The sequence below is a fragment of the Setaria italica genome, chromosome II (assembly GCF_000263155.2).
Source record: "Setaria italica strain Yugu1 chromosome II, Setaria_italica_v2.0, whole genome shotgun sequence".
Taxonomy (NCBI): domain Eukaryota; kingdom Viridiplantae; phylum Streptophyta; class Magnoliopsida; order Poales; family Poaceae; genus Setaria; species Setaria italica.
In genome coordinates this window covers 1,886,115-1,892,114 of record NC_028451.1, presented here as the reverse complement: position 1 = coordinate 1,892,114, position 6,000 = coordinate 1,886,115, and positions in this window count along the sequence as shown.

The following is a 6,000-nucleotide window of genomic DNA, read 5'->3' as shown; positions in this document are numbered from 1 at the left end:
AGACTTTGCAAAACGGATGAATCCATCATCTTTTAAGCCTGCTTCTGGTGGCTTCTGGCAGAGCTGCTACTGTGAAAATTATGTCATTATGATCAAGTAACTCTGTATGTTCTTGTTCAATTCATCATGATCCTATGGCCAAAAGATTGTATTTCGGTCTAGTATATGCCAGACATATTTCAGTTGATGTTTGGTTAATGCTTCGTTCGGCTACACGGAACAAGATTTTGTGGAGTCGTGGTCGTTGTCAGGTACGGTCCTGCCATTTGGGGGCCCAGGCGGGAGAAGTGTGAAGGGAGATGAAACTATTTTTTTTTTTGCATGGGAGACGAAATATTTGATGAAAATTCTAGTTTGCTTAAAAATATTAGTAACACTAGGTATTACAGCATATGTATAACAAGCACTTTTTGGAACCCAATTCATATAACTAAAACTTGTATAATATAAATAGTGACATATCTCCTATGTGTTTGAGGAAATTCTAGAGAAGCGGCAAGAGATGCTTCTAATTTCTAAATATATTATGCCTTAAGGATTCTTTTTTAGCAACAAAGTCAGATGCAAAACGCCCATATACTATGCATCCATACCCAACTGATATGAACATTTTCAAGAGATTAGGCATGTAGATTTTGAGATTGACAAAGTCAATACAAACATCTCCGAAAATACTTTTTCAACTTTTGAAATATAATAGAAATTTTGATATAGTAGTGCAAGTTAAAAAAAGCTTGAGTCTAACTATGTATATCATGGGAAACCACGAGAAACAAGATATTTGTATTTCTCCATTTTTGTTCTCTTGATTCTTTTTAACCCCACTTTGCTTTTTTTGCTTTATTTTTTAGTGTGACTCCTTTTCTACCTTATAAGAAATTATTTAAGCACAGGGACGCTTAGGGCCTTCGATGGTTCCAGTCACAATACATTTGTGAGCTGCAGCAGCCTACATGGACTTATTGGGCCTCGTTGAGCTTCAAAAGTTACATAGTTCTTCAGCTCATTAGCTCAGCAGATCAATACACACGCATGCAAAGAAGAATGCACATACGTATAGAGTATACATACTTCGGATGGGGCCAAATTTTCCGGGGCCTGGGGCGGGCCGCGCCCCGTCTGTCCGCCCTGCCCCAGGGGCCAGGGCCGGCACTGGCCGTTGTCCTCTTAAAAAACAGCATTCGCATTATTGTTGGGTTCCTTTATGCCCGCCAAGAGGTTTTCAAGTTACAAGTGGAAGCTGTCCGGTTAAAGAGGATACATGGAGGTCTTGTCTTCCTTTCTTTCACAACATGACGAGTTTTAAGCACCTGCGGTTGCATATGTGCTACGGTTTCTCTGGGAATTCAATCAAGCAAATAATGGCCCTGCCTGCTGCTGGCGACGCATCATGGGCCATGGATCAGCCAGCTGCGTCTTGAGGACTGAGCCCAGCGACTTCACCTCGCTCGTTGTGCTTGGACGCCGGGCGGCCCAAGGATTCCCCTGCACGCCCAAATCGGTCTCCGCCCCTCTCCTTCCCTGGCTCTCTCCGGGCTTATAAATGTCACCCGTAGTGGGCCTACTTCGCCTTCACGATCCGCCGCGCCGGCAGTGGAACTCGCCTTCGCAAGTCCGAAGGGAGCCCACGGCCCACTGTAACAGTACTGGGCCTTTCTTTCCCAGAGATTAAGAGCTGGGCAAGCCCAGTACCCAGCCAACTGTACACAGCCAGTACAAAACATTATGTTGGACCGCTCTTTCCTAGAGAGGCAGAGATCAAGTGCTTACGAGCAGAAATTAGCAAATTACTCAGCCTAGATATATTTTTCCGCCATTAGGTACGGAAACATGTATTTTTGTTTCAGCATTTGGAAATATCTCAAGGTATGGCCCTATGGATCTAGCATGTTTTACTAGAAAAACAAAACTGTAGCTTAAGTGTTCGCTTACATCAATGCTCAGTTCAGACTACTAGTAAAATACATTTTGTTGATCGGTGGACCATCAAAAAGAAAATATTTATCTTTGTTTCACCGAAAGTCCGCAGCAGATTTAGTGCTTCTTTTCACATCAGTGCTTGAATGATATCCAAAATTTGGTGCTGATGTAGCTCTTTTTACAAGATTACAGTTGAAACTGGCAGCATTTGTAAACACGTTAACCACAGGATTAAAATTGCAACACAGAAAGAAAACGTCAACACGAAACAACAAAAAGAAAAGAAAAGCAGAGGAATAGGCGGAGTGTACGCGGAGTGCTCAGATTCTATGGGTGTATAGGAGTCGATCACGGGGGATCTCCCATCAGTACGAGGAATGTTTTTATAATCACTGCACCCGCACGACATCACAAATTTCCTTCCTCAGATTCCCAACGAAGCAAACAGGGCAAAATCAAAACGCCAAATGAATCCCTGGTCAGAACCGCTGGACCGAGAGATTGACAGAAATTTAGAGGCGAGCGTAACCCCGCATCCGACTGCGCATCAACGGATGGGGGCTCTAAAGCGCCACCGGGTTGCGTCTCGGGAGCTTCGTTTTCAGAAAGAGACCGGGATCCGCCGATGGGGAGCAGCGGCCGGCCATTGGGACAGTGCTCCCCAAATCAAACACCATAATCACCCAACCACACAAAAGCCAAGAATGAACAAACAGCGAGAAGCGAAAATGATGCAAAACACTAGAACGAATCGAAGCCCGGCAAGCTGAGGAGAGCAAGCGCTGCTCGGATCGGAGAAGCAGGCAGGAAGAGGAGCCAAAAGCGGCGGCGCGAGTCGAAGCAATTCGCCAATTCGACGAGGATGGGGAAAGAGGCGCGGCGCTGGGAGTTTATATAGTGCGGGCGGGGCAGGCGGGTGGGCGGCGCGGAAGGGAAACCCTAGTTTTTGCCATGGGTTGCGGCCCATGAACGATAGATGGATCGGCGGAGAGAATTTTAGGCCCCGTACGGCCCAAAGCCCAGGGGCGAAACCGCGAAATGCACACACGTCCAGGGCCGAATTGCACGGGCCGCTGCATTCGTCTCTCTCTCTTTTGTCTCTGCCCGAGGGTGTCGTTGTTAAAAAACAATCATGAACCGAGCTATACACAGGGCGGCACGACACGATCATGTACCACATTTTCCAAAGGCAAAACTCCACGAACATGCAAATTTCGTTCCATCTCTCCGACGTCACCACGCCGTCGTCCACGCCGCGCTGCTGGCGAGCTGTGGTTGCACGACGGCCGGTACACCCCCGGCAGCGCCCTCGCCGTAGTAGGTCTCCGCGAGACGAGCACGGACCAGCGCGAGGATCAGGACGGCCTGCCTCTGCGCCAAGCCGAGCCGGCGACGCAGCACGCCGGCCTCTGCGCCTAGCCTCGCGTTGTCGAGACGCACGGCAAGCGCGCTCGCGCTGCCGCGGCGTCAAAGCCTCGCCGCCAGCGCGTTCCTCTGGGCCCGGAGCGCCTCAGCCGCGCGGTCGAGCTCCTCCGCCCGCTGCCGCCTCCGCGCCGACTCCCGGCTCGATATCTTCCGCTTCAGCCGCCGTTGCCACTACTCCTCGTCGTCGACGCCGCTGCCACCCTCCGTCGTCGTCGATGCGTCGTCCGCTGCCGTGGCAGGGATCACCGTACTTCGTTGCATCGAAATCGAAGCCACCACCAGCAGCGCACGTCGTCGTGTCTAAACCGAAGCCGAAGCCGAAGCCGACGTCCATGTCTGGCGTCGTCCAGGGGGCAGCATTTCGCGACGAGGACGTGTGGATGCCGGCAGAGGAGCTCGAAGAAGCTGATCGAGCTTCCCCGGCAGCTCTTATAGGCGCGTCGTCTTCTTCGCTCTTCACCGACACTCTCTTCGGTCGGAGTTGGACGACCTCATCACCTCATGCTGACACTGACACTACTTTGGACCTGTGATTCTCCGATCCGATCCTCACCAAACGCGAGCTGCGAGAGCGGGACCGTACCGACCGATCTGAGTGGTCAGATCGAGTGGAACTAATGGTATCCTCTTTTGCTCCCCACTCGACACTTGGCTCAGTTTGATGCACTCCTCAAAATTCCCTGACAGATGCATGCAGTGGAAGGGGCCGAGCAGGAGCTTAATAATCGACCTACTAATTAAGTTTGGTTAAGAGGACACTGCCTCTGATGCTGATCCGATCCAAAGGAGGAGACAGGAAGCAGGAGAGGAAGAAGGGCGATCGAAAGGCTCTTTGTCTAATGGAGGATCGTCAGCTAAAACTAGTGCTTGATTGTAAAAAGAGAGAGAGGGCTACGAATTATTTGAGCTAGCATACTGTACTGTGTGCGAGAATACCTTTTTTTTTCTTTGGTCGATTGAGTTGTTTTTCTTTCTGTTTTTTTTAAATAAAGTGAGTTGTTTTCAATTGGTTCTTTCAGGGTTTGGCCTTTGCCAATACGAGGCTCTTTTCGATCTCCAAAAGCTAGATAGCAATGGATGGATTCAATTGGTGCAGTGCAGGAAGGCACTACAAGGTCAAGCATAGCAACACAGCACAACTAAACCTAGCGCCGAAAGATGCGATCAAGTGCACTAGCCAAAAATACTTTCAGTAGTTGGGGCTATATACATGACACTACATCTTATAGCGTGCATGCATGTACTCCGGCCGTAGTATATATACAAATACCGTCATCAGGCAAGCATGTGACCTTGTGCAAGTTCTGCATGCTTCTGCACAACATGGACTCTCATCTTTACAAGGAAAAAAAAACGAACATGGAGTAGGACTGAATCAGAGTGCTCACTATATATAATGCTGCAGAACATGCATTGTAGACTGCAAATAGCACTGAGGTATAAAAAACTCAAAGGAGAATTGTTATTGTATACCACAGTGATCTGTGAAGCTCTAACTTTTTGAACTTGTGGAGATCGGTCAATCCATCAGAATATGGAGTGCTCAATTCAAAGATGTTTCACTTTTCCGTTGGACGGTGAGAATCCAATCAAAGGCATAGAGTGCTCAATCGGCTCCTACTTCCTCCGTCCCAAATTACTATTCGTTTTGGCTTTTCTAAATGATAGTCTTTAATTTGTACCTAGATATATATTATGTCTAGATACATTGCAAAAATTATGTATCTGGAAAAGCCAAAACGAAGAATAATTTGAGATGAAGAATAATCATTTCCTTTAAGAAAAAAACAAAAAGCTGCGTATACTCGCCGGTCATCGGTCTATTTGTGTACTGGAAGTCATGAGTGAAATTTAACATTTTTCACGATCACGGGTTGCAACATTGAAAAGTGACTTTAAAAGTTCCAAAGAATAGTAGGTTTGCGTTTGCGTTTGCGTGATGGAAGTTTCTTCTTCAAAGGATTATTTGCCTTTCTGCAACCATCATTTTTTCCTGACGTTATCGGGTGAAGAAAGCAAAAAAGAAAATATAATGTGATACTACACAGACACGACTTGTGGTACACACATTACGCTGCCATGCAAAAGCGAGTTCAGGAGGGGCCATTCCATACTTCCATGTGTTCTTTTGTGTGGTGCTGAGTTCTTTCGGACGATGTCGGATCCATTGGTTACGTTGGCTCCATCTTCTTTCCTCTTTCAGCTACTGTGCTCTGCCACGTGCCCTCAATGTAAGATTGGTGTAAGATTGGTAGAACGTGGTTACCTACCCGGCATTGCCACGGTGCATATTTATATAGGGCGAATAAAATAGCCAAGGGAGATTACAACTGCAGGTGGTTGGAGATTAAATCCTGTCGTAACCCTATATGATACATCATTAGAGTTCCAGCTAATACAAGCATCCGGACTATATCTTCAACACCTGAACTCTATCTCCTAAGCTAACCGAGTCCAACAAAATAGGTACTCAATTTACATAATATCTTAACAACTTCTAACAGCCCCTCTCAATCGAAACTTCTGCTAACCTGAAGATTCAGATTGTTTCTGAAGTCCTCCAGTTTGCGAACAGGAAGAGCCTTTGTAAAGCCACCTGCCAAACTGGTCTCCTGTTGGTATGAATCGGACCTGTAGCTGCTTTCTTGCTACACG